This window comes from Argiope bruennichi, chromosome 7 (genome assembly GCF_947563725.1).
Source record: "Argiope bruennichi chromosome 7, qqArgBrue1.1, whole genome shotgun sequence".
Lineage (NCBI taxonomy): Eukaryota > Metazoa > Arthropoda > Arachnida > Araneae > Araneidae > Argiope > Argiope bruennichi.
Genome location: NC_079157.1, coordinates 10,575,128 through 10,599,761, shown reverse-complemented (window position 1 = coordinate 10,599,761; position 24,634 = coordinate 10,575,128). Strand labels below are relative to the sequence as shown.

At 42.8% G+C, this 24,634-nt stretch overlaps 32 non-coding genes across 32 annotated transcripts; all 32 read left to right on the top strand.

Annotated features, from left to right (window-relative positions):
* Positions 1 to 579: 579 nt before the first annotated feature.
* On the top strand, positions 580 to 651 carry Trnad-guc (transfer RNA aspartic acid (anticodon GUC)). Its single transcript has one exon. It is a non-coding gene; the product is annotated as a tRNA-Asp (tRNA).
* Positions 652 to 955: 304 nt separating this feature from the next.
* On the top strand, positions 956 to 1,027 carry Trnad-guc (transfer RNA aspartic acid (anticodon GUC)). The gene has a single exon. It is a non-coding gene; the product is annotated as a tRNA-Asp (tRNA).
* A 303-nt stretch (positions 1,028 to 1,330) lies between these two features.
* Positions 1,331 to 1,402, top strand: Trnad-guc (transfer RNA aspartic acid (anticodon GUC)). The gene has a single exon. It is a non-coding gene; the product is annotated as a tRNA-Asp (tRNA).
* Positions 1,403 to 2,462: 1,060 nt separating this feature from the next.
* On the top strand, positions 2,463 to 2,534 carry Trnad-guc (transfer RNA aspartic acid (anticodon GUC)). Its single transcript has one exon. It is a non-coding gene; the product is annotated as a tRNA-Asp (tRNA).
* A 686-nt stretch (positions 2,535 to 3,220) lies between these two features.
* Trnad-guc (transfer RNA aspartic acid (anticodon GUC)) lies at positions 3,221 to 3,292 on the top strand. The gene has a single exon. It is a non-coding gene; the product is annotated as a tRNA-Asp (tRNA).
* A 304-nt stretch (positions 3,293 to 3,596) lies between these two features.
* Positions 3,597 to 3,668, top strand: Trnad-guc (transfer RNA aspartic acid (anticodon GUC)). The gene has a single exon. It is a non-coding gene; the product is annotated as a tRNA-Asp (tRNA).
* Positions 3,669 to 4,348: 680 nt separating this feature from the next.
* On the top strand, positions 4,349 to 4,420 carry Trnad-guc (transfer RNA aspartic acid (anticodon GUC)). Its single transcript has one exon. It is a non-coding gene; the product is annotated as a tRNA-Asp (tRNA).
* Positions 4,421 to 7,637: 3,217 nt separating this feature from the next.
* Positions 7,638 to 7,710, top strand: Trnaf-gaa (transfer RNA phenylalanine (anticodon GAA)). The gene has a single exon. It is a non-coding gene; the product is annotated as a tRNA-Phe (tRNA).
* A 10-nt stretch (positions 7,711 to 7,720) lies between these two features.
* Trnad-guc (transfer RNA aspartic acid (anticodon GUC)) lies at positions 7,721 to 7,792 on the top strand. Its single transcript has one exon. It is a non-coding gene; the product is annotated as a tRNA-Asp (tRNA).
* A 601-nt stretch (positions 7,793 to 8,393) lies between these two features.
* Positions 8,394 to 8,466, top strand: Trnaf-gaa (transfer RNA phenylalanine (anticodon GAA)). The gene has a single exon. It is a non-coding gene; the product is annotated as a tRNA-Phe (tRNA).
* A 386-nt stretch (positions 8,467 to 8,852) lies between these two features.
* Positions 8,853 to 8,924, top strand: Trnad-guc (transfer RNA aspartic acid (anticodon GUC)). Its single transcript has one exon. It is a non-coding gene; the product is annotated as a tRNA-Asp (tRNA).
* A 602-nt stretch (positions 8,925 to 9,526) lies between these two features.
* On the top strand, positions 9,527 to 9,599 carry Trnaf-gaa (transfer RNA phenylalanine (anticodon GAA)). The gene has a single exon. It is a non-coding gene; the product is annotated as a tRNA-Phe (tRNA).
* Positions 9,600 to 10,277: 678 nt separating this feature from the next.
* Trnaf-gaa (transfer RNA phenylalanine (anticodon GAA)) lies at positions 10,278 to 10,350 on the top strand. Its single transcript has one exon. It is a non-coding gene; the product is annotated as a tRNA-Phe (tRNA).
* A 303-nt stretch (positions 10,351 to 10,653) lies between these two features.
* Positions 10,654 to 10,726, top strand: Trnaf-gaa (transfer RNA phenylalanine (anticodon GAA)). The gene has a single exon. It is a non-coding gene; the product is annotated as a tRNA-Phe (tRNA).
* A 303-nt stretch (positions 10,727 to 11,029) lies between these two features.
* Trnaf-gaa (transfer RNA phenylalanine (anticodon GAA)) lies at positions 11,030 to 11,102 on the top strand. The gene has a single exon. It is a non-coding gene; the product is annotated as a tRNA-Phe (tRNA).
* A 303-nt stretch (positions 11,103 to 11,405) lies between these two features.
* Positions 11,406 to 11,478, top strand: Trnaf-gaa (transfer RNA phenylalanine (anticodon GAA)). Its single transcript has one exon. It is a non-coding gene; the product is annotated as a tRNA-Phe (tRNA).
* A 10-nt stretch (positions 11,479 to 11,488) lies between these two features.
* On the top strand, positions 11,489 to 11,560 carry Trnad-guc (transfer RNA aspartic acid (anticodon GUC)). The gene has a single exon. It is a non-coding gene; the product is annotated as a tRNA-Asp (tRNA).
* A 2,095-nt stretch (positions 11,561 to 13,655) lies between these two features.
* On the top strand, positions 13,656 to 13,728 carry Trnaf-gaa (transfer RNA phenylalanine (anticodon GAA)). The gene has a single exon. It is a non-coding gene; the product is annotated as a tRNA-Phe (tRNA).
* Positions 13,729 to 13,738: 10 nt separating this feature from the next.
* Positions 13,739 to 13,810, top strand: Trnad-guc (transfer RNA aspartic acid (anticodon GUC)). Its single transcript has one exon. It is a non-coding gene; the product is annotated as a tRNA-Asp (tRNA).
* Positions 13,811 to 14,411: 601 nt separating this feature from the next.
* Positions 14,412 to 14,484, top strand: Trnaf-gaa (transfer RNA phenylalanine (anticodon GAA)). Its single transcript has one exon. It is a non-coding gene; the product is annotated as a tRNA-Phe (tRNA).
* A 386-nt stretch (positions 14,485 to 14,870) lies between these two features.
* Trnad-guc (transfer RNA aspartic acid (anticodon GUC)) lies at positions 14,871 to 14,942 on the top strand. Its single transcript has one exon. It is a non-coding gene; the product is annotated as a tRNA-Asp (tRNA).
* A 602-nt stretch (positions 14,943 to 15,544) lies between these two features.
* Trnaf-gaa (transfer RNA phenylalanine (anticodon GAA)) lies at positions 15,545 to 15,617 on the top strand. The gene has a single exon. It is a non-coding gene; the product is annotated as a tRNA-Phe (tRNA).
* Positions 15,618 to 16,295: 678 nt separating this feature from the next.
* Positions 16,296 to 16,368, top strand: Trnaf-gaa (transfer RNA phenylalanine (anticodon GAA)). Its single transcript has one exon. It is a non-coding gene; the product is annotated as a tRNA-Phe (tRNA).
* Positions 16,369 to 16,671: 303 nt separating this feature from the next.
* Positions 16,672 to 16,744, top strand: Trnaf-gaa (transfer RNA phenylalanine (anticodon GAA)). The gene has a single exon. It is a non-coding gene; the product is annotated as a tRNA-Phe (tRNA).
* Positions 16,745 to 17,047: 303 nt separating this feature from the next.
* Positions 17,048 to 17,120, top strand: Trnaf-gaa (transfer RNA phenylalanine (anticodon GAA)). The gene has a single exon. It is a non-coding gene; the product is annotated as a tRNA-Phe (tRNA).
* Positions 17,121 to 17,423: 303 nt separating this feature from the next.
* Trnaf-gaa (transfer RNA phenylalanine (anticodon GAA)) lies at positions 17,424 to 17,496 on the top strand. The gene has a single exon. It is a non-coding gene; the product is annotated as a tRNA-Phe (tRNA).
* A 10-nt stretch (positions 17,497 to 17,506) lies between these two features.
* Trnad-guc (transfer RNA aspartic acid (anticodon GUC)) lies at positions 17,507 to 17,578 on the top strand. Its single transcript has one exon. It is a non-coding gene; the product is annotated as a tRNA-Asp (tRNA).
* Positions 17,579 to 18,174: 596 nt separating this feature from the next.
* Trnaf-gaa (transfer RNA phenylalanine (anticodon GAA)) lies at positions 18,175 to 18,247 on the top strand. The gene has a single exon. It is a non-coding gene; the product is annotated as a tRNA-Phe (tRNA).
* A 761-nt stretch (positions 18,248 to 19,008) lies between these two features.
* Trnad-guc (transfer RNA aspartic acid (anticodon GUC)) lies at positions 19,009 to 19,080 on the top strand. The gene has a single exon. It is a non-coding gene; the product is annotated as a tRNA-Asp (tRNA).
* A 596-nt stretch (positions 19,081 to 19,676) lies between these two features.
* On the top strand, positions 19,677 to 19,749 carry Trnaf-gaa (transfer RNA phenylalanine (anticodon GAA)). Its single transcript has one exon. It is a non-coding gene; the product is annotated as a tRNA-Phe (tRNA).
* Positions 19,750 to 20,887: 1,138 nt separating this feature from the next.
* Positions 20,888 to 20,959, top strand: Trnad-guc (transfer RNA aspartic acid (anticodon GUC)). Its single transcript has one exon. It is a non-coding gene; the product is annotated as a tRNA-Asp (tRNA).
* A 596-nt stretch (positions 20,960 to 21,555) lies between these two features.
* On the top strand, positions 21,556 to 21,628 carry Trnaf-gaa (transfer RNA phenylalanine (anticodon GAA)). The gene has a single exon. It is a non-coding gene; the product is annotated as a tRNA-Phe (tRNA).
* The last annotated feature ends 3,006 nt before the right edge of the window (positions 21,629 to 24,634 follow it).

The window sequence follows — 24,634 nt, the reverse complement described above, 5'->3', positions numbered from 1 at the left end:
GTTGAGTAACACAATTCTTCCTTAGATGTATCTTCTCTCGTCCTTTTATGAACAAATAACATCTTGCTGATTCTTTCCAGTTTCATTCTCATAAAGCTGCTTTCCGATTTCTCCTTGGCGTGCCGAAATAGCTCAGTTGGGAGATCGTTAGACTGAAGATGTAAAGGTCCCTATTTCGATCCCGGGTTTCGGCAAGCGTAACTGTCCTCGGTAGTATAGTGGTCAGTATCCCCGCCTGTCACGCGGGAGACCGGGGTTCGATTCCCAGCCGGGGAGCTTGCGATATAACATTAATCTTTTTATTTTTATTAGATAACACTAATAATTCTACATGTGCGCTTTCGATTGACTTTAGAAATCTCGACAACCACATTCGCTGAGTAACACAATTCTTCCTTAGATGTATCTTCTCTCGTCCTTTTATGAACAAATAACATCTTGCTGATTCTTTCCAATTTCATTCTCATAAAGCTGCTTTCCGATTTCTCCTAGGCGTGCCGAAATAGCTCAGTTGGGAGAGCGTTCGACTGAAGATCTAACGGTCCCTATTTCGATTACGGGTTTCGGCAAGCGTAACTGTCCTCGGTAGTATAGTGGTCAGTATCCCCGCCTGTCACGCGGGAGACCGGGGTTCGATTCCCCGCCGGGGAGTTTGCGATATATCAATAATCTTTTTATTTTTATTGGATAACACTAATAATTCTACATGTGCGCTTTCGATTGACTTTTGAAATCTTGACAAACCACATTCGCTGAGAAAGACAATTCTTTATTAGATGTATCTTCTCTCGTCCTTTTATGAACAAATAACATCTTGCTGATTCTTTCCAGTTTCATTCTCATAAAGCTGCTTTCCGATTTCTCCTAGGCGTGCCGAAATAGCTCAGTTGGGACAGCGTTAGACTGAAGATCTAACGGTCCCTATTTCGATCCCGGTTTTCGGCAAGCGTAACTGTCCTCGGTAGTATAGTGGTCAGTATCCCCGCCTGTCACGCGGGAGACCGGGGTTCGATTCCCCGCCGGGGAGTTTGCGATATAACATTAATCTTTTTATTTTTATTAGATAACACTAATAATTCTACATGTGCGCTTTCGATTGACTTTAGAAATCTCGACTACCACATTCGCTGAGTAACACAATTCTTCCTTAGATGTATCTTCTCTCGTCCTTTTATGAACAAATAACATCTTGCTGATTCTTTCCAATTTCATTCTCATAAAGTTGCTTTCCGATTTCTCCTAGGCGTGCCGAAATAGCTCAGTTGGGAGAGCGTTCGACTGAAGATCTAACGGTCCCTATTTCGATTACGGGTTTCGGCAAGCGTAGCTGTCCTCGGTAGTATAGTGGTCAGTATCCCCGCCTGTCACGCGGGAGACCGGGGTTCGATTCCCCGCCGGGGAGTTTGCGATATATCAATAATATTTTTATTTTTATTGGATAACTAATAATTCTACATGTGCGCTTTCGATTGACTTTTGAAATCTTGACAAACCACATTCGCTGAGAAAGACAATTCTTTATTAGATGTATCTTCTCTCGTCCTTTTATGAACAAATAACATCTTGCTGATTCTTTCCAGTTTCATTCTCATAAAGCTGCTTTCCGATTTCTCCTAGGCGTGCCGAAATAGCTCAGTTGGGAGAGCGTTAGACGGAAGATCTAACGGTCCCTATTTCGATTCCGGGTTTCGGCAAGCGTAGCTGTCCTCGGTAGTATAGTGGTCAGTATCCCCGCCTGTCACGCGGGAGACCGGGGTTCGATTCCACGCCGGGGAGTTTGCGATATAACATTAATCTTTTTATTTTTATTTTTATTGGATAACACTAATAATTCTACATGTGCTCTTTCGATTTACTTTAGAAATCTTGACAAATCACATTCGCTGAGTAACACAATTCTTCCTTAGATGTATCTTCTCTCGACCTTTTATGAACAAATAACATCTTACTCATACTTTCCAGTTTCATTCTCATAAAGCTGCTTTCCGATTTCTCCTAGGCGTGCCGAAATAGCTCAGTTGGGACAGCGTTAGACTGAAGATCTAACGGTCCCTATTTCGATCCCGGGTTTCGGCAAGCGTAACTGTCCTCGGTAGTATAGTGGTCAGTATCCCCGCCTGTCACGCGGGAGACCGGGGTTCGATTCCCCTCCGGGGAGTTTGCGATATAACATTAATCTTTTTATTTTTATTAGATAACACTAATAATTCTACATGTGCTCTTTCGATTTACTTTAGAAATCTTGACAAATCACATTCGCTGAGTAACACAATTCTTCCTTAGATGTATCTTCTCTCGTCCTTTTATGAACAAATAACATCTTGCTGATTCTTTCCAGTTTCATTCTCATAGAGCTGCTTTCCGATTTCTCTTAGGCGTGCCGAAAGAGCTCAGTTGGGAGAGCGTTAGACTGAAGATCTAACGGTCCCTATTTTGATCCCGGGTTTCGGCAAGCGTAACTGTCCTCGGTAGTATAGTGGTCAGTATCCCCGCCTGTCACGCGGGAGACCGGGGTTCGATTCCCCGCCGGGGAGTTTGCGATATAACATTAATCTTTTTATTTTTATTTTTATTGGATAACACTAATAATTCTACATGTGCTCTTTCGATTTACTTTAGAAATCTTGACAAATCACATTCGTTGAGTAACACAATTCTTCCTTAGATGTATCTTCTCTCGTCCTTTTATGAACAAATAACATCTTGCTGATTCTTTCCAGTTTCATTCTCATAAAGCTGCTTTCCGATTTCTCCTTGGCGTGCCGAAATAGCTCAGTTGGGAGATCGTTAGACTGAAGATGTAAAGGTCCCTATTTCGATCCCGGGTTTCGGCAAGCGTAACTGTCCTCGGTAGTATAGTGGTCAGTATCCCCGCCTGTCACGCGGGAGACCGGGGTTCGATTCCCAGCCGGGGAGCTTGCGATATAACATTAATCTTTTTATTTTTATTAGATAACACTAATAATTCTACATGTGCGCTTTCGATTGACTTTAGAAATCACGACAAACCACATTCGCTGAGTAACACAATTCTTCCTTAGATGTATCTTCTCTCGTCCTTTTATGAACAAATAACATCTTGCTGATTCTTTCCAATTTCATTCTCATAAAGCTGCTTTCCGATTTCTCCTAGGCGTGCCGAAATAGCTCAGTTGGGAGAGCGTTAGACTGAAGATCTAACGGTCCCTATTTCGATTACGGGTTTCGGCAAGCGTAACTGTCCTCGGTAGTATAGTGGTCAGTATCCCCGCCTGTCACGCGGGAGACCGGGGTTCGATTCCCCGCCGGGGAGTTTGCGATATATCAATAATCTTTTTATTTTTATTGGATAACACTAATAATTCTACATGTGCGCTTTCGATTGACTTTTGAAATCTTGACAAACCACATTCGCTGAGTAAGACAATTCTTTATTAGATGTATCTTCTCTCGTCCTTTTATGAACAAATAACATCTTGCTGATTCTTTCCAGTTTCATTCTCATAAAGCTGCTTTCCGATTTCTCCTAGGCGTGCCGAAATAGCTCAGTTGGGAGAGCATTAGACTGAAGATCTAACGGTCCCTATTTCGATTCCGGGTTTCGGCAAGCGTAGCTGTCCTCGGTAGTATAGTGGTCAGTATCCCCGCCTGTCACGCGGGAGACCGGGGTTCGATTCCCCGCCGGGGAGTTTGCGATATAACAATAATCTTTTTATTTTTATTGGATAACACTAATAATTCTACATGTGCTCTTTCGTTTTACTTTAGAAATCTTGACAAATCACATTCGCTGAGTAACACAATTCTTCCTTAGATGTATCTTCTCTCGTCCTTTTATGAACAAATAACATCTTGCTGATTCTTTCCAGTTTCATTCTCATAAAGCTGCTTTCCGATTTCTCCTAGGCGTGCCGAAATAGCTCAGTTGGGAGAGCGTTAGACTGAAGATCTAACGATCCCTATTTCGATCCCGGGTTTCGGCAAGCGTAACTGTCCTCGGTAGTATAGTGGTCAGTATCCCCGCCTGTCACGCGGGAGACCGGGGTTCGATTCTCCGCCGGGGAGTTTGCTATATTTCTTTAATCTTTTTATTTTTATTGGATAACATTAATAATTCTACATGTGCGCTTTCGATTGACTTTAGAAATCTCGACAAACCACATTCGCTGAGTAACACAATTCTTCCTTAGATGTATCTTCTCTCGTCCTTTTATGAACAAATAACATCTTGCTGATTCTTTCCAATTTCATTCTGGTAAAGCTGCTTTCCGATTTCTCCTAGGCGTGCCGAAATAGATCAGTTGGGAGAGCGTTAGACTGAAGATCTAAAGGTCCCTGGTTCGATCCCTTGTTTCGGCAAGCGTAACTGTCCTCGGTAGTATAGTGGTCAGTATCCCCGCCTGTCACGCGGGAGACCGGGGTTCGATTCCCCGCCGGGGAGTTTGCTATATTTCTTTAATCTTTTTATTTTTAATGGATAACACTAATAATTCTACATGTGCGCTTTCGATTGACTTTAGAAATCTTGACAAACCACATTCGCTGAGTAACACAATTCTTTATTAGATGTATCTTCTCTCGTCCTTTTATGAACAAATAACATCTTGCTGATTCTCTCCAGTTTCATTCTGGTAAAGCTTCTTTCCGATTTCTCCTAGGCGTGCCGAAATAGCTCAGTTGGGAGAGCGTTAGACTGAAGATCTAAAGGTCTCTGGTTCGATCCCTTGTTTCGGCAAGCGTAACTGTCCTCGGTAGTATAGTGGTCAGTATCCCCGCCTGTCACGAGGGAGACCGGGGTTCGATTCCCCGCCGGGGAGTTTGCGATATAACATTAATCTTTTTATTGGATAACACTAATAATTCTACATGTGCTCTTTCGATTGACTTTAGAAATCTTGACAAACCACATTCGCTGAGTAACACAATTCTTCCTTAGATGTATATTCTCTCGTCCTTTTATGAACAAATAACATCTTGCTGATTCTTTCCAGTTCCATTCTGGTAAAGCTGCTTTCCGATTTCTCCTAGGCGTGCCAAAATAGATCAGTTGGGAGAGCGTTAGACTGAAGATCTAACGGTCCCTAATTCGATCCCGGGTTTCAGCAAGCGTAACTGTCCTCGGTAGTATAGTGGTCAGTATCCCCGCCTGTCACCTGGGAGACCGCGGTTCGATTCCCCGCCGGGGAGTTTGCGATGTAACATTAATCTTTTTATTTTTATCGGATAACACTAATAATTCTACATGTGCGCTTTCGATTGACTTTAGAAATCTTGACAAACCACATTCGCTGAGTAACACAATTCTTCCTTAGATGTATCTTCTCTCGTTCTTTTATGAACAAATAACATCTTGCTGATTCTTTCCAGTTTCATTCTCATAAAGCTGCTTTCCGATTTCTCCTAGGCGTGCCGAAATAGCTCAGTTGGGAGAGCGTTAGACTGAAGATCTAACGGTCCCTATTTCGATCCTGGGTTTCGGCAAGCGTAACTGTCCTCGGTAGTATAGTGGTCAGTATCCCCGCCTGTCACGCGGGAGACCGGGGTTCGATTCTCCGCCGGGGAGTTTGCTATATTTCTTTGATCTTTTTATTTTTATTGGATAACATTAATAATTCTACATGTGCGCTTTCGATTGACTTTAGAAATCTCGACAAACCACATTCGCTGAGTAACACAATTCTTCCTTAGATGTATCTTCTCTCGTCCTTTTATGAACAAATAACATCTTGCTGATTCTTTCCAATTTCATTCTGGTAAAGCTGCTTTCCGATTTCTCCTAGGCGTGCAGAAATAGCTCAGTTGGGAGAGCGTTAGACTGAAGATCTAAAGGTCCCTGGTTCGATCCCTTGTTTCGGCAAGCGTAACTGTCCTCGGTAGTATAGTGGTCAGTATCCCCGCCTGTCACGAGGGAGACCGGGGTTCGATTCCCCGCCGGGGAGTTTGCGATATAACATTAATCTTTTTATTTTTATCCGATAATACTAATAATTCTACATGTGCGCTTTCGATTGACTTTAGAAATCTTGACAAACCACATTCGCTGAGTAACACAATTCTTCCTTAGATGTATCTTCTCTCGTCCTTTTATGAACAAATAACATCTTGCTGATTCTTTCCAGTTTCATTCTGGTAAAGCTGCTTTCAGATTTCGCCTAGGCGTGTCGAAATAGCTCAGTTGGGAGAGCGTTAGACTGAAGATCTAACGGTCCCTGGTTCGATCCCGGGTTTCGGCAAGCGTATCTGTCCTCGGTAGTATAGTGGTCAGTATCCCCGCCTGTCCCGCAGGAGACCGGAGTTCGATTCCCCGCCGGGGAGTTTGTGATATATCAATAATCTTTTTATTTTTATTGGATAACACTAATAATCCTACATGTGCGCTTTCGATTGACTTTAGAAATCTTGACAAACCACATTCGCTGAGTAACACAATTCTTTATTAGATGTATCTTCTCTCGTCATTTTATGAACAAATAACATCTTGCTGATTCTTTCCAATTTCATTCTGGTAAAGCTGCTTTCCGATCTCTCCTAGGCGGTCCGAAATAGCTCAGTTGGGAGAGCGTTAGACTGAAGATCTAAAGGTCCCTGGTTCGATCCCGGGTTTCGGCAAGCGTAACTGTCCTTGATAGTATAGTGGTCAGTATCCCCGCCTGTCACGCGGGAGACCGGGGTTCGATTCCCCGCCGGGGAGTTTGCTATATTTCTTTAATCTTTTTATTTTTAATGGATAACACTAATAATTCTACATGTGAGCTTTCGATTGACTTTAGAAATCTTGACAAACCACATTCGCTGAGTAACACAATTCTTTATTAGATGTATCTTCTCTCGTCCTTTTATGAACAAATAACATCTTGCTGATTCTTTCCAATTTCATTCTGGTAAAGCTGCTTTCCGATTTCTCCTAAGCGTGCCGAAATAGCTCAGTTGGGAGAGCGTTAGTCTGAAGATCTAAAGGTCCCTGGTTCGATCCCGGGTTTCTGCAAGCGTAACTGTCCTCGTTAGTATAGTGGTCAGTATCCCCGCCTGTCACGCGGGAGACCGGGGTTCGATTCCCCGCCGGGGAATTTGCTATATTTCTTTAATCTTTTTATTTTTAATGGATAACACTAATAATTCTACATGTGCGCTTTCGATTGACTTTAGAAATCTTGACAAACCACATTCGCTGAGTAACACAATTCTTTATTAGATGTATCTTCTCTCGTCCTTTTATGAACAAATAACATCTTGCTGATTCTCTCCAGTTTCATTCTGGTAAAGCTGCTTTCCGATTTCTCCTAGGCGTGCCGAAATAGCTCAGTTGGGAGAGCGTTAGACTGAAGATCTAAAGGTCCCTGGTTCGATCCCTTGTTTCGGCAAGCGTAACTGTCCTCGGTATTATAGTGGTCAGTATCCCCGCCTGTCACGCGGGAGACCGGGGTTCGATTCCCCGCCGGGGAGTTTGCTATATAACATTAATCTTTTTATTGGATAACACTAATAATTCTACATGTGCTCTTTCGATTGACTTTAGAAATCTTGACAAACCACATTCGCTGAGTAACACAATTCTTCCTTAGATGTAAATTCTCTCGTCCTTTTATGAACAAATAACATCTTGCTGATTCTTTCCAATTTCATTCTGGTAAAGCTGTTTTCCGATTTCTCCTAGGCGTGCCGAAATAGCTCAGTTGGGAGAGCGTTAGACTGAAGATCTAAAGGTCCCTGGTTCGATCCCGGGTTTCGGCAAGCGTAACTGTCCTCGGTAGTATAGTGGTCAGTATCCCCGCCTGTCACGCGGGAGACCGGGGTTCGATTCCCCGCCGGGGAGTTTGCGATATATCAATATTTTTTTATTTTTATTGGATAACAATAATAATTCTACATGTGCTCTTTCGATTGACTTTAGAAATCTTGACAAACCACATTCGCTGAGTAACACAATTCTTTATTAGATGTATCTTCTCTCGTCCTTTTATGAACAAATAACATCTTGCTGATTCTTTCCAATTTCATTCTGGTAAAGCTGCTTTCCGATTTCTCCTAGGCGTGCCGAAAGAGCTCAGTTGGGAGAGCGTTAGACTGAAGATCTAAAGGTCCCTGGTTCGATCCCGGGTTTCGGCAAGCATAACTGTCCTCGGTAGTATTGTGGTCAGTATCCACGCCTGTCACGCGGGAGTCCGGGTTCGATTCCCCGCCGGGGAGTTTGCGGTATAACATTAATCTTTTTATTTTTATTTTTATTGAATAACACTAATAATTCTACATGTGCTCTTTCGATTTACTTTAGAATTCTTGACAAATCACATTCGCTGAGTAACACAATTCTTCCTTAGATGTATCTTCTCTCGTCCTTTTATGAACAAATAACATCTTGCTGATTTTTTCCAATTTCATTCTGGTAAAGCTGCTTTCCGATTTCTCCTAGGCGTGCCGAAATAGCTCAGTTGGGAGAGCGTTAGACTGAAGATCTAAAGGTCCCTGGTTCGATCCCGGGTTTCGGCAAGCGTAACTGTCCTTGGTAGTATAGTGGTCAGTATCCCCGCCTGTCACGCGGGAGACCGGGGTTCGATTCCCCGCCGGGGAGTTTGCTATATTTCTTTAATCTTTTTATTTTTATTGGATAACATTAATAATTCTACATTTGCGCTTTCGATTGACTTTAGAAATCTCGACAAACCACATTCGCTGAGTAACACAATTCTTCCTTAGATGTATCTTCTCTCGTCCTTTTATGAACAAATAACATCTTGCTGATTCTTTCCAATTTCATTCTGGTAAAGCTGTTTTCCGATTTCTCCTAGGCTTGCCGAAATAGCTCAGTTGGGAGAGCGTTAGACTGAAGATGTAAAGGTCCCTGGTTCGATCCCGGGTTTCGGCAAGCGTAACTGTCCTCGGTAGTATAGTGGTCAGTATCCCCGCCTGTCACGCGGGAGACCGGGGTTCGATTCCCCGCCGGGGAGTTTGCTATATTTCTTTAATCTTTTTATTTTTAATGGATAACACTAATAATTCTACATGTGCGCTTTCGATTGACTTTAGAAATCTTGACAAACCACATTCGCTGAGTAACACAATTCTTTATTAGATGTATCTTCTCTCGTCCTTTTATGAACAAATAACATCTTGCTGATTCTTTCCAATTTCATTCTGGTAAAGCTGCTTTCCGATTTCTCCTAGGCGTGCCGAAAAAGCTCAGTTGGGAGAGCGTTAGACTGAAGATCTAAAGGTCCCTCGTTCGATCCCGGCTTTCGGCAAGCGTAACTGTCCTCGGTAGTATAGTGGTCAGTATCCCCGCCTGTCACGCGGGAGACCGGGTTCGATTCCCCGCCGGGGAGTTTGCGCTATAACATTAATCTTTTTATTTTTATTTTTATTGGATAACACTAATAATTCTACATGTGCGCTTTCGATTGACTTTAGAAATCTTGACAAACCACATTCGCTGAGTAACACAATTCTTTATTAGATGTATCTTCTCTCGTCCTTTTATGAACAAATAACATCTTGCTGATTCTTTCCAATTTCATTCTGGAAAAGCTGCTTTCCGATTCCTCCTAGGCGTGCCGAAATAGCTCAGTTGGGAGAGCGTTAGACTGAAGATCTAAAGGTCCCTGGTTCGATCCCGGGTTTCGGCAAGCGTAACTGTCCTCGGTAGTATAGTGGTCAGTATCCACGCCTGTCACGCGGGACACCGGGGTTCGATTCCCCGCCGGGGAGTTTGCTATAATTTTTTAATCTTTTTATTTTTATTGGATAACACTAATAATTCTACATGTGCGCTTTCGATTGACTTTAGAAATCATGACAAACCACATTCGCTGAGTAACACAATTCTTTATTAGATGTATCTTCTCTCGTCCTTTTATGAACAAATAACATCTTGCTGATTCTTTCCAATTTCATTCTGGTAAAGCTGCTTTCCGATTTCTCCTAGGCGTGCCGAAATAGTTCAGTTGGGCGAGCGTTAGACTGAAGATCTAAAGGTCAAGGTTCGATCCCGGGTTTCGGCAAGCGTAACTGTTCTCGGTAGTATAGTGGTCAGTATCCCCGCCTGAAAAGTGGGAGACTGGGGTTCGATTCCCCGCCGGGGAGTTTGTGATAAATCAATAATCTTTTTATTTTTATAGGATAACACTTATAATTCTACATGTGCGCTTTCGATTGACTTTAGAAATCTTGACAAACCACATTCGCTGAGTAACACAATTCTTCCTTAGATGTATCTTCTCTCGTCCTTTTATGAACAAATAACATCTTGCTGATTCTTTCCAGTTTAATTCTGGAAAAGCTGCTTTCCGATTTCTCCTAGGCGTGCCGAAATAGCTCAGTTGGGAGAGCGTTAGACTGAAGATCTAAAGGTCCCTGGTTCGATCCCGGGTTTCGACAAGCGTAACTGTCCTCGGTAGTATAGTGGTCAGTATCCCCGCCTGTCACGTGGGAGACCAGGGTTCGATTCCCCGCCGGGGAGTCTGCGATATTTCTTTAATCTTTTTATTTTTATTGGATAACACTAATCATTCTACATGTGCGCTTTCGATTGACTTTAGAAATCTTGACAAACCACATTCGCTGAGTAACACAATTCTTCCTTAGATGTATCTTCTCTCGTCCTTTTATGAACAAATAACATCTTGCTGATTCTTTCCAGTTTCATTCTGGTAAAGCTGCTTTCCGATTTCTCCTAGACGTGCCGAAATAGCTCAGTTGGGAGAGCGTTAGACTGAAGATCTAAAGGTCCCTGGTTCGATCCCGGGTTTCGACAAGCGTAACTGTCCTCGGTAGTATAGTGGTCAGTATCCCCGCCTGTCACGTGGGAGACCAGGGTTCGATTCCCCGCCGGGGAGTCTGCGTTATTTCTTTAATCTTTTTATTTTTATCGGATAACACTAATAATTCTACATGTGCGCTTTCGATTGACTTTAGAAATCTTGACAAACCACATTCGCTGAGTAACACAATTCTTCCTTAGATGTATCTTCTCTCGTCCTTTTATGAACAAATAACATCTTGCTGATTTTTTCCAATTTCATTCTGGTAAAGCTGCTTTCCGATTTCTCCTAGGCGTGCCGAAATAGCTCAGTTGGGAGAGCGTTAGACTGAAGATCTAAAGGTCCCTGGTTCGATCCCGGGTTTCGGCAAGCGTAACTGTCCTTGGTAGTATAGTGGTCAGTATCCCCGCCTGTCACGCGTGAGACCGGGGTTCGATTCCCCGCCGGGGAGTTTGCTATATTTCTTTAATCTTTTTATTTTTATTGGATAACATTAATAATTCTACATTTGCGCTTTCGATTGACTTTAGAAATCTCGACAAACCACATTCGCTGAGTAACACAATTCTTCCTTAGATGTATCTTCTCTCGTCCTTTTATGAACAAATAACATCTTGCTGATTCTTTCCAATTTCATTCTGGTAAAGCTGTTTTCCGATTTCTCCTAGGCTTGCCGAAATAGCTCAGTTGGGAGAGCGTTAGACTGAAGATCTAAAGGTCCCTGGTTCGATCCCGGGTTTCGGCAAGCGTAACTGTCCTCGGTAGTATAGTGGTCAGTATCCCCGCCTGTCACGCGGGAGACCGGGGTTCGATTCCCCGCCGGGGAGTTTGCTATATTTCTTTAATCTTTTTATTTTTAATGGATAACACTAATAATTCTACATGTGCGCTTTCGATTGACTTTAGAAATCTTGACAAACCACATTCGCTGAGTAACACAATTCTTTATTAGATGTATCTTCTCTCGTCCTTTTATGAACAAATAACATCTTGCTGATTCTTTCCAATTTCATTCTGGTAAAGCTGCTTTCCGATTTCTCCTAGGCGTGCCGAAAAAGCTCAGTTGGGAGAGCGTTAGACTGAAGATCTAAAGGTCCCTCGTTCGATCCCGGCTTTCGGCAAGCGTAACTGTCCTCGGTAGTATAGTGGTCAGTATCCCCGCCTGTCACGAGGGAGACCGGGGTTCGATTCCCCGCCGGGGAGTTTGCGATATAACATTAATCTTTTTATTTTTATCCGATAATACTAATAATTCTACATGTGCGCTTTCGATTGACTTTAGAAATCTTGACAAACCACATTCGCTGAGTAACACAATTCTTCCTTAGATGTATCTTCTCTCGTCCATTTATGAACAAATAACATCTTGCTGATTCTTTCCAGTTTCATTCTGGTAAAGCTGCTTTCAGATTTCGCCTAGGCGTGTCGAAATAGCTCAGTTGGGAGAGCGTTAGACTGAAGATCTAACGGTCCCTGGTTCGATCCCGGGTTTCGGCAAGCGTATCTGTCCTCGGTAGTATAGTGGTCAGTATCCCCGCCTGTCCCGCAGGAGACCGGAGTTCGATTCCCCGCCGGGGAGTTTGTGATATATCAATAATCTTTTTATTTTTATTGGATAACACTAATAATCCTACATGTGCGCTTTCGATTGACTTTAGAAATCTTGACAAACCACATTCGCTGAGTAACACAATTCTTTATTAGATGTATCTTCTCTCGTCATTTTATGAACAAATAACATCTTGCTGATTCTTTCCAATTTCATTCTGGTAAAGCTGCTTTCCGATCTCTCCTAGGCGGTCCGAAATAGCTCAGTTGGGAGAGCGTTAGACTGAAGATCTAAAGGTCCCTGGTTCGATCCCGGGTTTCGGCAAGCGTAACTGTCCTTGATAGTATAGTGGTCAGTATCCCCGCCTGTCACGCGGGAGACCGGGGTTCGATTCCCCGCCGGGGAGTTTGCTATATTTCTTTAATCTTTTTATTTTTAATGGATAACACTAATAATTCTACATGTGAGCTTTCGATTGACTTTAGAAATCTTGACAAACCACATTCGCTGAGTAACACAATTCTTTATTAGATGTATCTTCTCTCGTCCTTTTATGAACAAATAACATCTTGCTGATTCTTTCCAATTTCATTCTGGTAAAGCTGCTTTCCGATTTCTCCTAAGCGTGCCGAAATAGCTCAGTTGGGAGAGCGTTAGTCTGAAGATCTAAAGGTCCCTGGTTCGATCCCGGGTTTCTGCAAGCGTAACTGTCCTCGTTAGTATAGTGGTCAGTATCCCCGCCTGTCACGCGGGAGACCGGGGTTCGATTCCCCGCCGGGGAATTTGCTATATTTCTTTAATCTTTTTATTTTTAATGGATAACACTAATAATTCTACATGTGCGCTTTCGATTGACTTTAGAAATCTTGACAAACCACATTCGCTGAGTAACACAATTCTTTATTAGATGTATCTTCTCTCGTCCTTTTATGAACAAATAACATCTTGCTGATTCTCTCCAGTTTCATTCTGGTAAAGCTGCTTTCCGATTTCTCCTAGGCGTGCCGAAATAGCTCAGTTGGGAGAGCGTTAGACTGAAGATCTAAAGGTCCCTGGTTCGATCCCTTGTTTCGGCAAGCGTAACTGTCCTCGGTATTATAGTGGTCAGTATCCCCGCCTGTCACGCGGGAGACCGGGGTTCGATTCCCCGCCGGGGAGTTTGCTATATAACATTAATCTTTTTATTGGATAACACTAATAATTCTACATGTGCTCTTTCGATTGACTTTAGAAATCTTGACAAACCACATTCGCTGAGTAACACAATTCTTCCTTAGATGTAAATTCTCTCGTCCTTTTATGAACAAATAACATCTTGCTGATTCTTTCCAATTTCATTCTGGTAAAGCTGTTTTCCGATTTCTCCTAGGCGTGCCGAAATAGCTCAGTTGGGAGAGCGTTAGACTGAAGATCTAAAGGTCCCTGGTTCGATCCCGGGTTTCGGCAAGCGTAACTGTCCTCGGTAGTATAGTGGTCAGTATCCCCGCCTGTCACGCGGGAGACCGGGGTTCGATTCCCCGCCGGGGAGTTTGCGATATATCAATATTTTTTTATTTTTATTGGATAACAATAATAATTCTACATGTGCTCTTTCGATTGACTTTAGAAATCTTGACAAACCACATTCGCTGAGTAACACAATTCTTTATTAGATGTATCTTCTCTCGTCCTTTTATGAACAAATAACATCTTGCTGATTCTTTCCAATTTCATTCTGGTAAAGCTGCTTTCCGATTTCTCCTAGGCGTGCCGAAAGAGCTCAGTTGGGAGAGCGTTAGACTGAAGATCTAAAGGTCCCTGGTTCGATCCCGGGTTTCGGCAAGCATAACTGTCCTCGGTAGTATTGTGGTCAGTATCCACGCCTGTCACGCGGGAGTCCGGGTTCGATTCCCCGCCGGGGAGTTTGCGGTATAACATTAATCTTTTTATTTTTATTTTTATTGAATAACACTAATAATTCTACATGTGCTCTTTCGATTTACTTTAGAATTCTTGACAAATCACATTCGCTGAGTAACACAATTCTTCCTTAGATGTATCTTCTCTCGTCCTTTTATGAACAAATAACATCTTGCTGATTTTTTCCAATTTCATTCTGGTAAAGCTGCTTTCCGATTTCTCCTAGGCGTGCCGAAATAGCTCAGTTGGGAGAGCGTTAGACTGAAGATCTAAAGGTCCCTGGTTCGATCCCGGGTTTCGGCAAGCGTAACTGTCCTTGGTAGTATAGTGGTCAGTATCCCCGCCTGTCACGCGGGAGACCGGGGTTCGATTCCCCGCCGGGGAGTTTGCTATATTTCTTTAATCTTTTTATTTTTATTGGATAACATTAATAATTCTACATTTGCGCTTTCGATTGACTTTAGAAATCTCGACAAACCACATTCGCTGAGTAACACAATTCTTCCTTAGATGTATCTTCTCTCGTCCTTTTATGAACAAATAACATCTTGCTGATTCTTTCCAATTTCATTCTGGTAAAGCTGTTTTCCGATTTCTCCTAGGCTTGCCGAAATAGCTCAGTTGGGAGAGCGTTAGACTGAAGATGTAAAGGTCCCTGGTTCGATCCCGGGTTTCGGCAAGCGTAACTGTCCTCGGTAGTATAGTGGTCAGTATCCCCGCCTGTCACGCGGGAGACCGGGGTTCGATTCCCCGCCGGGGAGTTTGCTATATTTCTTTAATCTTTTTATTTTTAATGGATAACACTAATAATTCTACATGTGCGCTTTCGATTGACTTTAGAAATCTTGACAAACCACATTCGCTGAGTAACACAATTCTTTATTAGATGTATCTTCTCTCGTCCTTTTATGAACAAATAACATCTTGCTGATTCTTTCCAATTTCATTCTGGTAAAGCTGCTTTCCGATTTCTCCTAGGCGTGCCGAAAAAGCTCAGTTGGGAGAGCGTTAGACTGAAGATCTAAAGGTCCCTCGTTCGATCCCGGCTTTCGGCAAGCGTAACTGTACTCGGTAGTATAGTGGTCAGTATCCCCGCCTGTCACGCGGGAGACCGGGTTCGATTCCCCGCCGGGGAGTTTGCGCTATAACATTAATCTTTTTATTTTTATTTTTATTGGATAACACTAATAATTCTACATGTGCGCTTTCGATTGACTTTAGAAATCTTGACAAACCACATTCGCTGAGTAACACAATTCTTTATTAGATGTATCTTCTCTCGTCCTTTTATGAACAAATAACATCTTGCTGATTCTTTCCAATTTCATTCTGGAAAAGCTGCTTTCCGATTCCTCCTAGGCGTGCCGAAATAGCTCAGTTGGGAGAGCGTTAGACTGAAGATCTAAAGGTCCCTGGTTCGATCCCGGGTTTCGGCAAGCGTAACTGTCCTCGGTAGTATAGTGGTCAGTATCCACGCCTGTCACGCGGGACACCGGGGTTCGATTCCCCGCCGGGGAGTTTGCTATAATTTTTTAATCTTTTTATTTTTATTGGATAACACTAATAATTCTACATGTGCGCTTTCGATTGACTTTAGAAATCATGACAAACCACATTCGCTGAGTAACACAATTCTTTATTAGATGTATCTTCTCTCGTCCTTTTATGAACAAATAACATCTTGCTGATTCTTTCCAATTTCATTCTGGTAAAGCTGCTTTCCGATTTCTCCTAGGCGTGCCGAAATAGTTCAGTTGGGCGAGCGTTAGACTGAAGATCTAAAGGTCAAGGTTCGATCCCGGGTTTCGGCAAGCGTAACTGTTCTCGGTAGTATAGTGGTCAGTATCCCCGCCTGAAAAGTGGGAGACTGGGGTTCGATTCCCCGCCGGGGAGTTTGTGATAAATCAATAATCTTTTTATTTTTATAGGATAACACTTATAATTCTACATGTGCGCTTTCGATTGACTTTAGAAATCTTGACAAACCACATTCGCTGAGTAACACAATTCTTCCTTAGATGTATCTTCTCTCGTCCTTTTATGAACAAATAACATCTTGCTGATTCTTTCCAGTTTAATTCTGGAAAAGCTGCTTTCCGATTTCTCCTAGGCGTGCCGAAATAGCTCAGTTGGGAGAGCGTTAGACTGAAGATCTAAAGGTCCCTGGTTCGATCCCGGGTTTCGACAAGCGTAACTGTCCTCGGTAGTATAGTGGTCAGTATCCCCGCCTGTCACGTGGGAGACCAGGGTTCGATTCCCCGCCGGGGAGTCTGCGATATTTCTTTAATCTTTTTATTTTTATTGGATAACACTAATCATTCTACATGTGCGCTTTCGATTGACTTTAGAAATCTTGACAAACCACATTCGCTGAGTAACACAATTCTTCCTTAGATGTATCTTCTCTCGTCCTTTTATGAACAAATAACATCTTGCTGATTCTTTCCAGTTTCATTCTGGTAAAGCTGCTTTCCGATTTCTCCTAGACGTGCCGAAATAGCTCAGTTGGGAGAGCGTTAGACTGAAGATCTAAAGGTCCCTGGTTCGATCCCGGGTTTCGACAAGCGTAACTGTCCTCGGTAGTATAGTGGTCAGTATCCCCGCCTGTCACGTGGGAGACCAGGGTTCGATTCCCCGCCGGGGAGTCTGCGTTATTTCTTTAATCTTTTTATTTTTATCGGATAACACTAATAATTCTACATGTGCGCTTTCGATTGACTTTAGAAATCTTGACAAACCACATTCGCTGAGTAACACAATTCTTCCTTAGATGTATCTTCTCTCGTCCTTTTATGAACAAATAACATCTTGCTGATTTTTTCCAATTTCATTCTGGTAAAGCTGCTTTCCGATTTCTCCTAGGCGTGCCGAAATAGCTCAGTTGGGAGAGCGTTAGACTGAAGATCTAAAGGTCCCTGGTTCGATCCCGGGTTTCGGCAAGCGTAACTGTCCTTGGTAGTATAGTGGTCAGTATCCCCGCCTGTCACGCGTGAGACCGGGGTTCGATTCCCCGCCGGGGAGTTTGCTATATTTCTTTAATCTTTTTATTTTTATTGGATAACATTAATAATTCTACATTTGCGCTTTCGATTGACTTTAGAAATCTCGACAAACCACATTCGCTGAGTAACACAATTCTTCCTTAGATGTATCTTCTCTCGTCCTTTTATGAACAAATAACATCTTGCTGATTCTTTCCAATTTCATTCTGGTAAAGCTGTTTTCCGATTTCTCCTAGGCTTGCCGAAATAGCTCAGTTGGGAGAGCGTTAGACTGAAGATCTAAAGGTCCCTGGTTCGATCCCGGGTTTCGGCAAGCGTAACTGTCCTCGGTAGTATAGTGGTCAGTATCCCCGCCTGTCACGCGGGAGACCGGGGTTCGATTCCCCGCCGGGGAGTTTGCTATATTTCTTTAATCTTTTTATTTTTAATGGATAACACTAATAATTCTACATGTGCGCTTTCGATTGACTTTAGAAATCTTGACAAACCACATTCGCTGAGTAACACAATTCTTTATTAGATGTATCTTCTCTCGTCCTTTTATGAACAAATAACATCTTGCTGATTCTTTCCAATTTCATTCTGGTAAAGCTGCTTTCCGATTTCTCCTAGGCGTGCCGAAAAAGCTCAGTTGGGAGAGCGTTAGACTGAAGATCTAAAGGTCCCTCGTTCGATCCCGGCTTTCGGCAAGCGTAACTGTCCTCGGTAGTATAGTGGTCAGTATCCCCGCCTGTCACGCGGGAGACCGGGTTCGATTCCCCGCCGGGGAGTTTGCGCTATAACATTAATCTTTTTATTTTTATTGGATAACACTAATAATTCTACATGTGCGCTTTCGATTGACTTTAGAAATCTTGACAAACCACATTCGCTGAGTAACACAATTCTTTATTAGATGTATCTTCTCTCGTCCTTTTATGAACAAATAACATCTTGCTGATTCTTTCCAATTTCATTCTGGAAAAGCTGCTTTCCGATTCCTCCTAGGCGTGCCGAAATAGCTCAGTTGGGAGAGCGTTAGACTGAAGATCTAAAGGTCCCTGGTTCGATCCCGGGTTTCGGCAAGCGTAACTGTCCTCGGTAGTATAGTGGTCAGTATCCACGCCTGTCACGCGGGACACCGGGGTTCGATTCCCCGCCGGGGAGTTTGCTATAATTTTTTAATCTTTTTATTTTTATTGGATAACACTAATAATTCTACATGTGCGCTTTCGATTGACTTTAGAAATCATGACAAACCACATTCGCTGAGTAACACAATTCTTTATTAGATGTATCTTCTCTCGTCCTTTTATGAACAAATAACATCTTGCTGATTCTTTCCAATTTCATTCTGGTAAAGCTGCTTTCCGATTTCTCCTAGGCGTGCCGAAATAGTTCAGTTGGGCGAGCGTTAGACTGAAGATCTAAAGGTCAAGGTTCGATCCCGGGTTTCGGCAAGCGTAACTGTCCTCGGTAGTATAGTGGTCAGTATCCCCGCCTGTCACGCGGGAGACCGGGGTTCGGTTCCCCGCCGGGGAGTTTGCGATATAACATTAATCTTTTTATTTTTATTGGATAACTCTAATAATTCTACATGTGCGCTTTCGATTGACTTTAGAAATCTTGACAAACCACATTCGCTGAGTAACACAATTCTGTATTAGATGTATCTTCTCTCGTCCTTTTATGAACAAATAACATCTTGCTGATTCTTTCCAGTTTAATTCTGGAAAAGCTGCTTTCCGATTTCTCCTAGGCGTGCCGAAATAGTTCAATTGGGCGAGCGTTAGACTGAAGATCTAAAGGTCCCTGGTTCGATCCCCGGTTTCAGCAAGCGTAACTGTCCTCGGTAGTATAGTGGTCAGTATCCCCGCCTGTCACGCGGGAGACCGGGGTTCGATTCCCCGCCGGGGAGTTTGTGGTATATCAATAATCTTTTTATTTTTATTGGATAACACTAATAATTCTACATGTGCGCTTTCGATTGACTTTAGAAATCTTGACAAACCACATTCGCTAAGTAACACAATTCTTCCTTAGATGTATCTTCTCTCGTCCTTTTATGAACAAATAACATTTGGTGATTCTTTCCAATTTCATTCTGGTAAAGCTGCTTTCCGATTTCTTCTAGGCGTGCCGAAATAGTTCAGTTGGGCGAGCGTGAGACTGAAGTTTTAAAGGTCCCTGGTTCGATCCCGGGTTTCGGCAAGCGTAATTGTCCTCGGTAGTATAGTGGTCAGTATCCCAGCCTGAAAAGCGGGAGACTGGGGTTCGATTCCCCGCCGGGGAGTTTGTGATATATCAATAATCTTTTTATTTTTATGGGATAACACTAATAATTCTACATGTGCGCTTTCGATTGACTTTAGAAATCATGACAAACCACATTCGCTGAGTAACACAATTCTTCCTTAGATGTATCTTCTCTCGTCCTTTTATGAACAAATAACATCTTGCTGATTCTTTCCAGTTTAATTCTGGAAAAGCTGCTTTCCGATTTCTCCTAGGCGTGCCGAAATAGCTCAGTTGGGAGAGCGTTAGACTGAAGATCTAAAGGTCCCTGGTTCGATCCCGGGTTTCGACAAGCGTAACTGTCCTCGGTAGTATAGTGGTCAGTATCCCCGCCTGTCACGTGGGAGACCAGGGTTCGATTCCCCGCCGGGGAGTCTGCGATATTTCTTTAATCTTTTTATTTTTATTGGATAACACTAATCATTCTACATGTGCGCTTTCGATTGACTTTAGAAATCTTGACAAACCACATTCGCTGAGTAACACAATTCTTCCTTAGATGTATCTTCTCTCGTCCTTTTATGAACAAATAACATCTTGCTGATTCTTTCCAGTTTCATTCTGGTAAAGCTGCTTTCCGATTTCTCCTAGACGTGCCGAAATAGCTCAGTTGGGAGAGCGTTAGACTGAAGATCTAAAGGTCCCTGGTTCGGTCCCGGGTTTCGACAAGCGTAACTGTCCTCGGTAGTATAGTGGTCAGTATCCCCGCCTGTCACGTGGGAGACCAGGGTTCGATTCCCCGCCGGGGAGTCTGCGATATTTCTTTAATCTTTTTATTTTTATCGGATAACACTAATAATTCTACATGTGCGCTTTCGATTGACTTTAGAAATCTTGACAAACCACATTCGCTGAGTAACACAATTCTTCCTTAGATGTATCTTCTCTCGTCCTTTTATGAACAAATAACATCTTGCTGATTCTTTCCAGTTTCATTCTGGTAAAGCTGCTTTCCGATTTCTCCTAGACGTGCCGAAATAGCTCAGTTGGGAGAGCGTTAGACTGAAGATCTAAAGGTCCCTGGTTCGATCCCGGGTTTCTTCAAGCATAACTTTCCTCGGTAGTATAGTGGTCAGTATCCCCGCCTGTCACGCGGGAGACCAGGGTTCGATTCCCCGCCGGGGAGTTTGCTATATTTCTTTAATCTTTTTATTTTTATTGGATAACACTAATAATTCTACATGTGCGCTTTCGATTGACTTTAGAAATCTTGACAAACCACATTCGCTGAGTAACACAATTCTTCCTTAGATGTATCTTCTCTAGTCCTTTTATGAACAAATAACATCTTGCTGATTCTTTCCAATTTCATTCTGGTAAAGCTGCTTTCCGATTTCTCCTAGGCGTGCCGAAATAGTTCAATTGGGCGAGCGTTAGACTGAAGATCTAAAGGTCCCTGGTTCGATCCCCGGTTTCAGCAAGCGTAACTGTCCTCGGTAGTATAGTGGTCAGTATCCCCGCCTGTCACGCGGGAGACCGGGGTTCGATTCCCCGCCGGGGAGTTTGTGATATATCAATAATCTTTTTATTTTTATTGGATAACACTAATAATTCTACATGTGCGCTTTCGATTGACTTTAGAAATCTTGACAAACCACATTCGCTGAGTAACACAATTCTTCCTTAGATGTATCTTCTCTCGTCCTTTTATGAACAAATAACATTTGGTGATTCTTTCCAATTTCATTCTGGTAAAGCTGCTTTCCGATTTCTTCTAGGCGTGCCGAAATAGTTCAGTTGGGCGAGCGTGAGACTGAAGTTCTAAAGGTCCCTGGTTCGATCCCGGGTTTCGGCAAGCGTAATTGTCCTCGGTAGTATAGTGGTCAGTATCCCAGCCTGAAAAGCGGGAGACTGGGGTTCGATTCCCCGCCGGGGAGTTTGTGATATATCAATAATCTTTTTATTTTTATGGGATAACACTAATAATTCTACATGTGCGCTTTCGATTGACTTTAGAAATCATGACAAACCACATTCGCTGAGTAACACAATTCTTCCTTAGATGTATCTTCTCTCGTCCTTTTATGAACAAATAACATCTTGCTGATTCTTTCCAGTTTCATTCTGGTAAAGCTGCTTTCCGATTTCTCCTAGGCGTGCCGAAATAGCTCAGTTGGGAGAGCGTTAGACTGAAGATCTAAAGGTCCCTGGTTCGATCCCGGGTTTCGGCAAGCGTAATTGTCCTCGGTAGTATAGTGGTCAGTATCCCCGCCTGTCACGTGGGAGACCGGGGTTCGATTCCCCGCCGGGGAGTTTGCGATATTTCTTTAATCTTTTTATTTTTATTGGATAACACTAATAATTCTACATGTGCGCTTTCGATTGACTTTAGAAATCTTGATAAACCACATTCGCTGAGTAACACAATTCTTTATTAGATGTATCTTCTCTCGTCCTTTTATGAACAAATAACATCTTGCTGATTCTTTCCAGTTTCATTCTGGTAAAGCTGTTTTCCGATTTCTCCTAGGCGTGCCGAAATAGCTCAGTTGGGAGAGCGTTAGACTGAAGATCTAACGGTCCCTGGTTCGATCCCGGGTTTCTTCAAGCGTAACTGTCCTCGGTAGTATAGTGGTCAGTATCCCCACCTGTCACGCGGGAGACCGGGGTTCGATTCCCCGCCGGGGAGTTTGCTATATTTCTTCAATCTTTTTATTTTTATTGGATAACACTAATAATTCTACATGTGCGCTTTCGATTGACTTTAGAAATCTTGACAAACCACATTCGCTGAGTAACACAATTCTTCCTTAGATGTATCTTCTCTCGTCCTTTTATGAACAAATAACATCTTCCTGATTCTTTCCAATTTCATTCTGGTAAAGCTGCTTTCCGATCTCTCCTAGGCGTGCCGAAATAGCTCAGTTGGGAGAGCGTTAGACTGAAGATCTAAAGGTCCTTGGTTCGATCCCGGGTGTTGGCAAGCGTAACTGTCCTCGGTAGTATAGTGGTCAGTATCCCCGCCTGTCACGCGGGAGACCGGGGTCCGATTCCCCGGCGGGGAGTTTGTGATACATCAATAATCTTTTTATTTTTATTGGATAACACTAATAATTCTACATGTGCGGTTTCTATTGACTTTAGAAATCTTGACAAACCACATTCGCTGAGTAACACAATTCTGTATTAGATGCATCTTCTCTCGTCCTTTTATGAACAAATAACATCTTGCCGATTCTTTCCAATTTCATTCTGGTAAAGCTGCTTTCCGATTTCTCCTAGGCGTGCCGAAAGAGTTCAGTTGGACGAGCGTTAGACTGAAGATCTAAAGGTCCCTGGTTCGATCCCGGGTTTCGGCAAGCGTAACTGTCCTCGGTAGTATAGTGGTCAGTATCCCCGCCTGAAAAGCGGGAGACTGGGGTTCGATTCCCCGCCGGGGAGTTTGTGATATATCAATAATCTTTTTATTTTTATTGGATAACACTAATAATTCTACATGCGCGCTTTCTATTGACTTTAGAAATCTTGACAAACCACATTCGCTGAGTAACACAATTCTTTATTAGATGTATCTTCTCTCGTCCTTTTATGAACAAATAACATCTTGCTGATTCTTTCCAGTTTCATTCTGGTAAAGCTGTTTTCCGATTTCTCCTAGGCGTGCCGAAATAGCTCAGTTGGGAGAGCGTTAGACTGAAGATCTAACGGTCCCTGGTTCGATCCCGGGTATCTTCAAGCGTAACTGTCCTCGGTAGTATAGTGGTCAGTATCCCCACCTGTCACGCGGGAGACCGGGGTTCGATTCCCCGCCGGGGAGTTTGCTATATTTCTTCAATCTTTTTATTTTTATTGGATAACACTAATAATTCTACATGTGCGCTTTCGATTGACTTTAGAAATCTTGACAAACCACATTCGCTGAGTAACACAATTCTTCCTTAGATGTATCTTCTCTCGTCCTTTTATGAACAAATAACATCTTGCTGATTCTTTCCAATTTCAATCTGGTAAAGCTGCTTTCCGATCGCTCCTAGGCGTGCCGAAATAGTTCAGTTGGGAGAGCGTTAGACTGAAGATCTAAAGGTCCTTGGTTCGATCCTTGGTGTTGGCAAGCGTAACTGTCCTCGGTAGTATAGTGGTCAGTATCCCCGCCTGTCACGCGGGAGACCGGGGTTCGATTCCCCGCAGGGGAGTTTGCGATATAACATTAATCTTTTTATTTTTATTGGATAACACTAATAATTCTACATGTGCGCTTTCGATTGACTTTAGAAATCTTGACAAACCACATTCGCTGAGTAACACAATTCTGTATTAGATGTATCTTCTCTCGTCCTTTTATGAACAAATAACATCTTGCTGATTCTTTCCAGTTTCATTCTGGTAAAGCTGCTTTCCGATTTCTCCTAGGCGTGCCGAAAGAGTTCAGTTGGACGAGCGTTAGACTGAAGATCTAAAGGTCCCTGGTTCGATCCCGGGTTTCGGCAAGCGTAACTGTCCTCGGTAGTATAGTGGTCAGTATCCCCGCCTGAAAAGCGGGAGACTGGGGTTCGATTCCCCGCCGGGGAGTTTGTGATATATCAATAATCTTTTTATTTTTATTGGATAACACTAATAATTCTACATGCGCGCTTTCTATTGACTTTAGAAATCTTGACAAACCACATTCGCTGAGTAACACAATTCTTCCTTAGATGTATCTTCTCTCGTCCTTTTATGAACAAATAACATCTTGCTGATTCTTTCCAGTTTCATTCTCGTAAAGCTGCTTTCCGATCTCTCCTAGGCGTGCCGAAATAGCTCAGTTGGGAGAGCGTTAGACTGAAGATCTAAAGGTCCCTGGTTCGATCCCGGGTTTCTTCAAGCGTAACTGTCCTCGGTAGTATATTGGTCAGTATCCCCGCCTGTCACGCGGGAGACCGGGGTTCGATTCCCCACCGGGGAGTTTGTGATATATCAATAATCTTTTTATTTTTATTGGATAACCCTAATAATTCTACATGTGCGCTTTCGATTGACTTTAGAAATCTTGACAAACCACATTCGCTGAGTAACACAATTCTTCCTTAGATGTATCTTCTCTCGTCCTTTTATGAACAAATAACATCTTGCCGATTCTTTCCAATTTCATTCTGGTAAAGCTGCTTTCCGATTTCTCCTAAGAGTGCCGAAATAGTTCAGTTGGACGAGCGTTAGACTGAAGATCTAAAGGTCCCTGGTTCGATCCCGGGTTTCGG